The 13,383-nt window shown below is 43.9% G+C and overlaps 2 non-coding genes across 2 annotated transcripts; both read left to right on the top strand.

The window, feature by feature from the left end:
- The first annotated feature begins 3,299 nt into the window (after positions 1–3,299).
- LOC139277804 (U2 spliceosomal RNA) lies at positions 3,300–3,491 on the top strand. The gene has a single exon (XR_011596141.1). It is a non-coding gene; the product is annotated as a U2 spliceosomal RNA (small nuclear RNA).
- A 419-nt stretch (positions 3,492–3,910) lies between these two features.
- LOC139277752 (U2 spliceosomal RNA) lies at positions 3,911–4,107 on the top strand. The gene has a single exon (XR_011596134.1). It is a non-coding gene; the product is annotated as a U2 spliceosomal RNA (small nuclear RNA).
- The last annotated feature ends 9,276 nt before the right edge of the window (positions 4,108–13,383 follow it).

Genomic DNA, 13,383 nt, shown 5'->3' with positions numbered 1-13,383 from the left:
CTACACCCACCAGATGCAGGTATCACACTGTATGTCAACCCAGAATTCTGAGCCAGAGCGCCAGGGTCTATGCGGAACAGGGTTCGAGCTTTGCACCTTCTGACTCCGAGGCCGTAATGCTACCACTAAGCTAAAGGCTCACTCGACAGAGTGGAGTGAAATGCACTCATCAACACCTACTTTCAGCAATGGATACCTTCTGTTATTATACAGTAATAGTTGTACTATGAAATCAAACACATTGTAGCCCCCATTAATATGACATACATTCCCACCAATCATCCTTTCTGTGCTGTGCTCTTACCTTGTCATAATCTTAATTAATAAAAATCAATGCTAATATGCAGTCTATCTAGTATTTATTCCCAAAGCACAAGCATTTGGATAATGTTATTATCTGACTAGGTGTCCTACTGCGCGAAGGAGAATGTTTTACACTGGGAGTTCTGGTGTGAAATCCTGAAGATCAGTTGTGGCTCTGTGGGTAGCACTCTCACTTTTGAGTCAGAAGGTTGTGGGTTTAAGTCCCACTTCTGGCACTTGAGCACAAAAAAATCTAGACTGACGCTCTAGTGCAGTGCTGAGGGAGTGCTGCACTGTCGGAAGTGCTGTCTTTGGATGAGATGTTAAACCGAGGCCCCATCTGCTCTCTCAAGTGGATGTAAAAACTCCCATGGCACCATTTTGAAGAAAAGCAGGGGAGTTATCCCGGGTATCCTGGCCAATATTTATCCCTCAATCAACATAACAAAAAAACAGATTATCTGGTCATTATCTCTTTGCTGTTTGTGGGAGCTTGCTTGTGTGCAAATTGGCTACCATGTATTCTGCATTGCAACAGTGACTACACTCCAAAAGTACTTCATTGGCTGTAAAGCACTTTGAGACATCCAGTGGTTTGAAGGGCGCGATATAAATCCAAGATTTATTTTTGTATAATATTCCCCTCCTCACTCTCTTCAAGGCACCGACACCCTACAGGGATAGAATTGCATGGGGGTCAGCACCTTTCAGTACCTTCCGAATTACCATTATTCATGCTTGAGCCTTGACTTTGAAGGTCAGGAAGCATCACAGTCGAACCTGATCCTCAACACTGCCAAACATGCGTACTTCTAGCAGGGGGTATTGGAGAATGTTCCAGAATAGGAATCCTGACCAACCCTGAGCAATCCAGCTATGATCAGCTAACACAATAGAGACCGAGGTTTGAATCTGGGATCGTTTGCGGTTTGTATGGCTCAGGTACACACTGAATATTCGCATTGGAGGAAGCACTCTAGCACTCTTTATTTAAATAAAAGAAGAAACATGGAGACTGTTATGTATGAAGAAAGAGTCAGACTGAATACTGTGAGCTCAAAGTAAAGTGTGACTTTAGTCTTTTATTGCAGGTCTCCAGAGTGCCTCTCCAACTGTGAGGCCTCCTTAAATACCTATGCTCCCAAGGGATTATGGGATCGCTTGGGACACCAGTGGATGTACAGAGTATATACAAGTTTACATATATATAACACTCTACCCCCAAAGTCAACAGTGTAACAAGGTGAGTCGATCTGGGGCGCTTCTTGCCCTGGTTGATCATCTCGGGGCAAATGTTGGTATTGGTGAATCGTCTGTTCGGCCTTCACTGGGCTGCTGTGCAGCTGGCCTTACTGGCCTGCCTGGTGTGGTGAGTCCCGCTGGGCTGCTGTGGATGATGGGTTTTGCTTCGTGGTCAACCGCTGTGTCAGTTGCCACTGGTGTGTATGTTGGAGGGTCAAAGAAGGTAGGGTCCAAAGTGGGTTGCTCAGGATAGTCTGTGAATCTGAGTTTGATTTGGTCCAAGTGTTTCTGGTGAATGAGTCCATTTGAAAGTTTGACCCTAAACACCCTGCTCCCCTCTTTGGCCACAACAGTGCCAGGAAGCCACTTGGGACCTTGTCCATAATTCAATACAAATACAGGTTCGTTGATTTCAATCTCGCGTGACACATTTGCGCTATCATGGTATGTACTTTGTTGGAGCCGCCTGCTCTCTACCTGTTCATGTAGATCAGGGTGAACCAAAGAGAGCCTTGTCTTAAGTGCTCTTTTCATGAGCAGTTCAGCAGGTGGGATCCCAATGAGTCTCGTGCGGTCACTAAGCAGGACTCGGGATAGGCGAGTCTGCAGTGAGCCTTCCGTTACCCTCTTCAAGCCCTGCTTGATGGTTTGTACTGCTCTTTCTGCCTGACCATTGGATGCTGGTTTAAATGGGCAGATGTAACATGTTTCATCCCATTACGGGTCATGAATTCTTTGAACTCAGCACTGGTAAAACATGGCCTGTTGTCGCTCACCAGGACATCGGGCAGGCCATGCGTGGCAAACATGGCCCGCAGGCTTTCAGTGGTGGAAGCGGACGTGCTTGCCGACATTATCTCACATTCAATCCATTTGGAGTACGCATCTACAACCACAAGGAACATTTTACCCAAGAACGGGCCTGCATAGTCGACATGGACCATAGACCACGGTTTGGAGGGCCAAGACTGTAAAGTCCTGTCCCCTCAGTACAGATTCACACGAGGCATGTAGTGAAGTCAAGGTCACTCTGGACCTGCGCCGTTATTTCACAGCTCTGGAATGCTGCACTTGCCTGAGACCTGTCCTTATATACCTGTCTCTTGCAAGTGCACCACTGGTGGTAAGGTATGCTGGTGGTTACAGGTCATATCTTATTACAGTCATGTATAGCATGTTAGGATACAGTTATATATAATAATGTAAGATACATGACAAAGACCATACACTTAGTGGCGCCTCCCTGGGTGCATTGCTTAACTGCGAGCATGTGTTACATCTGTGCATGCAGGACTCTAAGTCCGCATCGATACCGGGCAAACACACGTGGGAACTGGCTATCGCTTTCATCATTACAATGCCTGGGTGGGTACTGATGAAGGTGTCTCTGCTCTTCTTGGGAACCACTACCCGATTACCCCACAGAAGGCAGTCTGCCTGCATAGACATTTCATCTTTGCACCGCTGGAACGGCTTTATCTCTTCCTGCATTTCCACTGGGACACTGGACCAGTTCCCATGAAGCACACATTTTTTGACTAGGGACAAAAGGTGTCCTGGCTCGTCCAGGTTTTAATCTGCCGGGCTGTGACGGGTAAATGCTCACTCTCAAATGCTTCCATAACCATGACTAAATCTGCGGGCTGTGCCATTTCCACCTCCATGGTGGGCAATGGCAGTCTACTGAGAGCATCGGCGCAGTTTTCTGTGCCTGGCCTGTGGCGGATGGCGTAGTTGTATGCGGACAACATGAGCGCCCATCGGCCTTTTGGCTAAGATCAAGTGTAGTACCGTTTCTGACCAGCCACCATGACCTCCGGGTGGTTTCTCCCTGGTCAGGAAGGTATATGCTTGCCTTTTTGGAAACAGGAGGTGGGTGGGGAGGGTTGACCCATCTACCTCCACGGAGGTGTGTGGGGGACCTGACCCATCCACCTCCATGGCACGAACCTGGTATTGGAACGACTGGCTACGAATTTTAAAAAAAACATGAGCGCCCATCGGCCTTTTGGCTAAGATCATGCGTAACTGACCTGACAGGGGAGTAACCACCATAACCCCAAGGTGGTTCTCCCTGGATCAGGAAGGTATATGCTTGCTTTTTTGGAAATAGGAGGTGGGTGGGGTGGCTTGACCCATCCACCTCCACGGAGGTGTGTGGGGGACCTGACCCATCCACCTCCATGGCACGAACCTGGTATTGCAGTACTTCCAGGAACGGTGCAGTGGCTCTAGGCCTTTTGGCTAAGAGCATTGGCGCAGAGTGATCCTTGGCGTGTGCAAGGTGACCTCTGGCGTTTGTGATTTGACAAAGAATTGGAACGATTGGCTACGAATTTCCAAAAAAAAAAAAACATGAGCGCCCATCGCTTCTCGGCCTTTTGGCTAAGATCATGCGTAACTGACCTGACAGGGGAGTAACCATGACCCCAACGTGGTTCTCCCTGGATCAGGAAGGTGGTTCTCCTATGCTTTTTGGAAATAGGAGGTGGGTGGGGTTGTTTGACCCATCCACCTCCACGGAGGTGTGTGGGGTTGCTGACCCATTCACCTCCATGGCACGAACCTGGTATTGCAGTACTTCCAGGAACGGTGCTTGGGCTCTAGGCCTTTTGGCTAAGAGCATTAGCGCAGGGTGATCCTTGATGTGTGCAAGGTGACCTCTGGCGTTTGTGATCTGACAAAGAATTGGAAAGATTGACTACGATTTAAAAAAAAACATGAGCGCCCATCTCTGGATGCGGGACGATGCATTAGTATTTATCCCCTCACTCTCGGAAAACAGGAATATAAGTGGCTTAGGGTCAGTTTCCAATTCGAATTTTAGCCCAAACAGGTATTGATGCATTTTCTTTATCCAACAGACACACGCTAACGCTTCTTTTTCAATCATGCTGTAGGCTCTCTCAGCCTTGGACAGACTCCTGGATGCATAAGCAACTGGTTGCAATTTCCCAAAATCATTAGCTTATTGCAATACACACCCGACGCCATATAACGACGCATCACATGCTAGTACCAAACGCTTACATGGATCATACAACTCAAGCAATTTGTTTGAGCATAACAATTTTCTAGCTTTTACAAAGGCATTTTCTTGGCTTTTGCCCCATACCCATTCATCTCCTTTACGCAGTAAGTGGTTCCAACAGTGTGCGAGACCCGGTAAGAAGTTACCAAAGTAGTTCAGGAGTTCTAGAAACGGCCACAGCTCCGTCACGTTCTGTGGCCTCGATGCGTTCTCGATTGCCTCAGTCTTTGAAGTGGTGGGCCTGATGCCATCCGCCGCGATCCTCCTCCCCAGGAACTCTGCTTCAGGCGTCAGGAAAACGCACTTCGAGCATTTTAACCTGAGCCCCACGCGGTTGAATCGACTAAGAACCTCCTCCAGGTTCTACAGATGCTCGACTGTGTCCCGACCGATAACCAAGATGTCATCCTGGAAGACCACAGTGCGCGGGACCGACTTCAGTAAGCTTTCCATGTTTCTCTGGAATATCGCCGCTGCTGATCGAATTCCAAATGGGCATCTCTTATAAATGAAGAGACCTTTGTGCATGTTGATGCAGGTGAGGCCCTTCAATGATTCCTCCAGCTCCTGCATCATGTAGGCTGAAGACAAATCCAGCTTTGTGAACATCTTTCCTCTCGCCAGCATTGCAAAGAGGTCGTCGGCCTTTGGTAGTAGGTATTGGTCCTGCAGGGAGAAACAATTGATAGTTACTTTGTAATCGCCACAGATTCTGACGGTGCCGTCTCCCTTGAGGACTGGGACAATAGGACTGGCCCACTCGTTGAATTCGATCGGTGAAATGATGCCCTCTCTTTGCGCCGGTCTAGCTCGATCTCTACCCTTTCTCTCATCATGTACGGTACTGCACTCGTCTTGTGATGAATGGGTCTCGCCCCCATAATTAGGTGGATCTGCACTTTTGCTCCTTGGAATTTCCCGATGCCTGCTTCGAAAAGCGAAGGGCACATGAAGTGTCGTCAGCGGGCGATAATGCTCGGACATCGTCCCGGTTCCAGCATATCTTTCCCAGCCAGCTCCTGTCGAGCAGCGTGGGACCATCGATAGCACTGCCGATTACGGGAATCATTTCCTTTGTGTAAGTTCTTAGTTTCATGCGAATTGGAGTTAAGACTGGCCTTGAGGCCTTGCTGCACCACAATTTTTCGAAAGTCTTTTTCTCATGATGGACTGGCTCACGCCCATGTCCAGCTCCATTGACACCGGGAATCCATTTAGTTCAACATTCAGCATTATTGGGGAATACTTTATGGTAAATGTGTGCACCCCATGTATATCTGCCTCCTCGGTCAGAGTCTCTGGTTCGTCGTGATCCACCGTGGATCTGTCCTCCTCTGCAACGTGGTGGTTTGCAAGATTAACAGGATTTTCAGCTCGCCTGCACACTCGTTGGAGGTGTCCCATTGTTCCACAGCCCTTGCAAATGTACCCTTTGAAGCGGCATGAATGGAAACGATGATCACTCCTGCAGTGCCAACAAGGTGTTAATGGCCTTGCATTCATCACCCTTGATGGTGGACTCTGAGACATCTGCGGACATGCAGCTGCAGGCATGTGTGACCTGCCCTGTACGTTGCAATTTGAAAACAACATAATTTTGTTCACAATACTTGTAGCAGCACTTGTGTGCTGAGAGATTTGCTTAGTATTGTCACTGGTGGCAATGAATGCCTGAGCTATCGCTATGGCCTTACTCAAGGTTGAGGTTTCTACAGTCAAACGTTTGCGAAGTATGGTTTCATGGCCAATGCCAAGTACGAAAAAGTCTCTGAGCATGTGCTCCAAATGTCCTTCAAATTCGCACTGTCCTGCAAGGCGTCTTAGCTCGGCGACATAACTCGCCACTTCCTGGCCTTGAGACCTTTCGTAGCTGTAGAACCGGTACCTCGCCATCAAAACGCTTTCCTTCAAGTGCAAATGCTCCTGGACCAGTGTGCACAAATCATCGTATGCTCTCTCTGTGGGTTTCGCTGGAGTAAGCAGATATTTCATGAGGCCTTACGTTGGGGTAGGAAAATCAGCCTTCGTTTGGCAGCGTTCTCTTCTCCATCCAGCTCGTTGGCTACCAAGTATTGGTCGAGTCGCATCACAAAGATTTCCCAATCATCTCCCTCTGAGAATTTCTCCAGGATGCCCAATGTTCTCTGCATCTTTGGGTTCACTATCGCCATTTGTTATGTATGAGTCAGACTGAATACTGTGAGCTCAAAGTAAAGTGTGACCTTAGTCTTTTATTGCAGAGTGCCTCGCCAACCTGTGTGGCCTCTTTAAAAACCTGTGCTCCCAAGGGATCCTTTGGGACTCCAGTGGATGTGCCCTCTGGTGGCTGTACAGAGTATATATATTTACATATATAACAGAGCCCTGCATCTTTCTGCAGTATATAACCTTTCCCTTCGATAGCTGAAAGACCAGCCAGCTTACAAAACATACCTTTCTGCTACATAAAATAATCTTCGGTTCACTGCTCTGTTGATGCACGCAACAAAACAGAAGCTGAGAAATGCACTGAACCAAAGAAAAAGCTTGATTTTGATAGAAGTTTTTTTTTCTGGATGCTGCAGTGATCAAAGCATATCCAAGCTGTTTTCAGGGGGTTACAACAAAATTAACCATATTGACGTCATATCGCTCTCAAACTTGAATTCTTAGTCAAAGAGAAGCAGTTGTATTGAGCTGAATATTTAAAGGTTGCTGCCTCTTGACATATGGATAGCATTTATTTCCTATTACATTGAATCAATTTGTAATCAAGCAGCCAGTTCTATCTCTTCATAATTGCAGTGTCCTTCTGAATACCTTGAAACACAGACTGAGCTTGTTCCAGTTTACTGCTTGAGCCTAATATAAACCAGATGCATTTATTTCTAATGGAAAATTGGATAAAGTTCCTGTATAATCACTTTTTATATGTCATAGGTGAGGCCATTTGGTTTCCATTTTCACAAAGAAACAAACTGAATTATAATGTGATCCCAAAACACTGCTAAAATCCTGAAATCTAATGTAATAAAAAGGAATTTAACTTATTTAAGCAGTGGCCTTGGTCGGAGGCCTTTTAATTCACGGCTGTTTTTCAGTTGTACGTTTTTTTTTTGAGTTGTCAGCTTTTTCATCAGCTTTTCCAAGTTTTGCAGGGATATTCATACACAATACTGACCTGAGGAATGAGCCACAGATTGATTTGCGTCTGTAAATTGGAAAAGTCTTTTCTAAATGTTAACTTTGGACAGCTACACAAGATATTAAACTGATAAAAATGAACAGTATTTAGATATAAGTGGACAATGGCCATTATTTAACATGGTCTGCCTCTGGTAATGATATCTGAAATACATTGTTATACAGTGATGTTATGACACAATGCAAAGGCATCATTGACCACAATCACAGCACGATGTGGATATGCTACCTTCCTTGCTGCAGACGTTGGGCAGTTTCCTTTCTCCTGATTAAGGGTGGTGCTGCTCTTCCATTGCCCTTCTTTCACAAGGGAATCACTAACAGCTGCCACCTTTTTGAGGTCAGTAAGACACATTCTGCAATCCTCACGTTTTATCAGAATCTATTTAATCTTGGGTAACTCTAACCCTGGCATTTCTACATCCATTTGCTGCAGAATTATGACTTTCCAGCCAACATTTCATCTTCCCAAACTATGAAACCCAAGTTCCCTCAACCTTTCATGGGATTAATCACTGTGTTTCAGATACCACCGTAAATCATTCCCATTAGCAAAGGTCAAATGGTAATTGCAACAGAGTTATGGCCATAAAAATGTTTGGACTATTTTGGTTGTGGGCTTCAGATTATGCATTCATTTTTCATAAGTATCTGTAATAATTTCCCTTTAACTCTTTGAGTACTGAATTACTTTGGACATGTTTACCCTATCAACATCATCTACAAAATCAATATGCTGTGAATTTTAAGTCATGTAAAGTGGAATTGACAGAGTATATGAAAGCATAGGATTCACAGCATTGCTCTGCCAAAATGTAAAGTGTAAAGATTAGTTTTGTGAATTGAGTGTTCCCATACTCCCCAAAGTATTTAGCATGCAGTATTTTTTGAAACGTATTTGCACTAACTGGCCACCTTTCTTAGATGAGAGCGTTTTAGCCAGGATGACAATAATGCTTAAATAAAATTATCAGCTTATGTGGTCATTATTTTTAACTGTCCACAGTCTGAGTTTTAGCACTTTTTAACCATTTATGTTCCAACGCAGCAGCTAGAGTCCATTGTTACATCACTAAATATCTCACAGAACTGAAGATCTTAACAATTGATGTTTCCTACATGTTTGACTGGCAGTAACTAAATTAGCATAATTGAAGTGACTATTATACCATAGGTGCCCCTGTACCATACTATGGACAAGGGGTTAGGGGTTAGGGGGTCGGGTTAGTGGTTATGGTTTTGGGGGTTAGGGTTAGGGTTAGAAATCATTATTGATACACATTAGACGCTTCTTTAAATTAATTACTGGGCTTGGAATTGTTCATTTAGCCCAAATCATCATGTGACCACATAGATTGATAAAATGATCCTATTGGTTAGTCCAGTTTGCAATTGTTGTGGAAGTACATTTGAATTTGTGTGAGCCTTAAGGACTCTTAAATTTTGTTCTTCAAGTCAACAAAGATTGCATCTAACTCTGACATCTCGTCAGCAGCTGGCAAAGAAAAGATTTTGAAAATCATCTTGGATTTGTTTTGGGATGTTAACACAGACAAAATTGTGATTGCTAAGATGGTGACAAAGCTTGGACAAAAGTGTATCAGAGAGAGCATCAGTATTTAAAAAAACTTCATTTAAGGTGAGGAATGCTTTTGGTCAGTATAAATCTTTTCATATACACTCATTATCACTGAAAATGAAGCATTAGTGACTACCTCAATATGTTTGTCGGTACTGTATTTGTACCATGTAAAATGAGGAGAGATAGACATGTACTGATAGAGTTAGATGTACTATTAATAGCAGTGCACATGTTCCTGGATTTTGCTTTACCTGTATGTGATCTATCTTTAAAGTGGATATTAGGTGGTAAAGGAGCTTTTTGCTTTTTGAATAGAGCTGGCATAAATATTTCCAGTTGTCCCTGGTATCCCTGATTTTTTTCTTTCGGGGGGCATGAATATACTTAATTGAGGTTTAGAATTCCTGCTGCCACTGAAGTTGTTGATTATCATGTGGTATCTTTTTGACAATAAGCTGTACTATATTGGCTTCACTGAGGATCAAAGTGAGCTTGTTTGATGTCACCCATCTTTTGCTTTACTATTGCTGTTACTACTTTTACTCCTTCGTTATAGCACGCCTTTGTGACAATTCAACATGTAATTAGATATCAGCAACATAAATACAGGATAAAGTTATCAGATGAATAGATCTATAAAAGTTACTTCACCATGAAAGTATCCAAGATGAAATGTAGAAGATTGATTGTTGCTCTTAAACCAGTCATATTAAATCAGCATCCTGCTGCAATAAAATAAACCGCAGCATACTCCATCATCGATAATGACAGTTCCCTGCCCTGTAACCTTAAAGAGAGATTGATGAATGGAATAATGATTGAATGTAATTTAAGTAGAAAATTCTACCCTGAAATCGAAGCTCCAGTAATAGAACAAACAGCAAACAGTTCATCAGTCAACCAGATAGGTGTGTTTTAGACAATGTTTCCCCAGCCTGGCAGAGGGGTGAATTCTGTAGCTATTACTTTGCTATTGCACTATCCCAGGAATATGCAAAAGTATATTTTGTTGCTAAACAAAGGTAGATCAGAACTAAGCCCATGGACAAAATGGAATCACTTTATAATTTCACACTTTTGGCAAAGAGCTTCCCCCTCCAGGAGCACATATTGGAAAGTTGGGTGGGTGAAAGTTAAGATTAATGGATGGAAAATTATGTGGAATGTATGTCCAATTCCGCATATGTGCTCCCTACAGATGAATCCTTAAAAATTCCCCGACATAGTCTCCTCTTAATAATGAAAGTAATTTTTTGCACTAACAAAAACAATCATTTACATTATAATTTATATTAAGTAATGTAAATAACAGCAAACGGGAAATTTAGCGATTAAAAATTACATTTTCAGATCATTTTAATTAAGCAAATTCGAACTAAGAGGAGTTATTAATGGGCTCGATTTTCGGCTTTCGGGGTTTTTTGGCGAAAACGGTAGTGATACGTGAAACTTATCATTTTCGCTGCGCTACTGTTTTTAGCCTGAACTTTTGGCCTTTACGTCTGTCTGGTAAGGGAGATGTTGCACGAGGATTCGCGGTGCAAAAACACGAGTTTCACTAAATTTAGTCCGGGGCCGGGAGAGCTGCGAGAGAGGCCATGGGAGGGGGAAAAAAGCATTCCAAAAAGCATTCCAAAAACATTTACAAGACGCTTATCTATCTAATCGCTGAAAAAAAGTAAAAAATAAAAACTTTAACTTATCTTTTTGCAGGTTTCTGACTTACCGCTGCTGGCAGGGCTGCATCGATAGGTTTGACTTGTCGCTATTCTGGGCGTGGCGTATGGGTCGGGAGAGTGCTGAAAGTTGATCGCAAACGCAATCCGCGTTGTTGCACGTCAACGCATCTCTACCCAGCGGTGCATACCATTGCCGCCGCAAATAGGTACCCAAGAATCCCACCCGGGCTTTGCGACCGGGTTTTTGCCGTAGAGGGTCAAATCACAGCGAAAACCCGGTCCCAAATTTCTCGAAAATCCAGCCCAATAATGACTCTAGTCTTTTCTCTAATTTAGAATTATTTAGGAATTCTTAACTAGAAAAGTTTGATAAATTCCTATCCAGCAGTTATCTTGGAAGAATGTGATTTCCGTTATTGCTCGGGATACATTTTTCTCACTAATTTACCCCCATTCTCTCTTTGGGGCAGCAACTCCTGCTGTTTTACAAGCACCAGCAGCCCACTACGCCTCCCCCAAGTGGATATTCTTCAAGTGTGAGCCTTAGCAGTTGTTATTGGAAGATCATTCCATCATTTGGGGGAAGGGGAACTTCAGTGCCAAAACCAATCTTATCTTCATCTAAAGTCTACACACAGACACATCCCAAAAGGAATTATTGGTTCGGGGTGAAGAGCATTAACTTTTTATAATCCAAATTGTTCGTCCAGGGTCAATTTTAGTGACTTCACTACTGCTTGAGCTGAAATACGAAAACTCAGCACAGGTGAGGGATTGAAACTTTGACATTCCTGGTTTCTATATATATGAGAATGTTTTAATATGAAAAAAACTAATTCTACAAATGGAATGTGTTTTCATACAAGATGATATAGCCTCTTCCAGTCAATAATTGTTTAATGTTTCCTGCCTTTTTCTCTACACTTGTCTTGCAGATATCAAATTTTGTTTGATAATGCTTCTATGATGTGCCTTGAAACATTTTCTATGTTAAAGGTGCTATATCAATGCAAGTTGTTGTTGTTATTGCTCATATTAATGTGCCCCAATGTACACTAAAAAACAGAATTTCTTTTTAATTTCTTCACACACATATTACGTGTTTTATTTTATTCATTCTCAGGAGGTGGGCATTGCTGGCCATTTATTGCCCATCCCTAGTTGCCCTTTAATTTTTTTTAAATTTGTTCCGGGGATGTGGGTATCACTGGTGAGGCCAGCATTTATTGCCCATCCCGAATTGCCCTTGAGAAGATGGTGGCGACCACCTTCTTGAACCGCTGCAGTCCGTGTGGTGAAGGTACTCCCACAGTGCTGTTACGGAGGGAATTCCAGGATTTTCACCCAGCGACAATGAAGGAACGGTGATAGACTTTCAAGTCAGGAAGATGTGTGACCTGTAGGGGAACTTGCGGGTGATGGTGCCCCCATGTGGTTGCTGCTCTTGTCCTTCTACCATCATTCACAACTCGATGTGGCAGGACTGCAGAAATTTGATCCAATCTGTTGATTGTGGGATTGTTTAGTCCTGTCTATAAATTGCTGCTTCCGCTGTTTAGCATCCTGTGTTGCAGCTTCCCCAGCTTGGCATCTCATTTTTAGGTACAGTCAAGAGGATTTGTCCTATTATTTGTGGTGGACATTCTTCTTGAACCTCGGCGATCTATGTGGTGAAGATGTACCCACAATGCTGCTTGGTCAGGAGTTTCAGGATTTTGGCCCAGCGACAATAAAGGACAGCGATATATCGCCAAGTTAAGGTGGTGTATGACTTGGACTGTAACTTGGAGCTGATGGTGTTCCCATGCACCTGCTGCCCTGTCCTTCTAGATTGTGGAGGTCATGGGTTTGGGACGTGCAGCTGAAGAAGCCTCGATGAGTTGCTGCAGTGTATCTTGTAGATGGTACACACTGCACCCACAGTGCGTCGGTGGTGGAGGGAGTGAATGTTTAAGGTGGTGCCGATCAAGCAGACTGCTTTGTCCTAGATAGTGTCGAGTGTCTTATGTTGTTGCAACTGCACCCATTAAGGCAAGTGAAGAGTATTCCATCACACTCCTGACTTGTGCCTCGTAGATGGTGGAGAGACTTTGGGGAGTCAGGAGGATTTGTTCTGCTTTTTGTGGACAGGACATATGTAGGCAATTTTCCACATTGTCAGTTATATACCAGTGTTGTAGCTGTACTGAAACAGCATAGCCAAGGATGTGGCTAGTTCTGGAGCACAGATCTTCAGCACTACAGACTGGATGTTGCCGGGGCCCCTAGCCTTTGTTATGTCCCATACACTCAGCTATTTCTTGACATCATATAGAGTGAATCGAATTGGCTGAAGACTGGCATCTGTGATGGTGAGGACCTCG

This window comes from Pristiophorus japonicus, chromosome 12 (assembly GCF_044704955.1).
Source record: "Pristiophorus japonicus isolate sPriJap1 chromosome 12, sPriJap1.hap1, whole genome shotgun sequence".
Taxonomy (NCBI): domain Eukaryota; kingdom Metazoa; phylum Chordata; class Chondrichthyes; family Pristiophoridae; genus Pristiophorus; species Pristiophorus japonicus.
The sequence above is the reverse complement of the archived record's forward strand: the minus strand, read 5'-3'. Positions and strand labels throughout refer to the sequence as shown.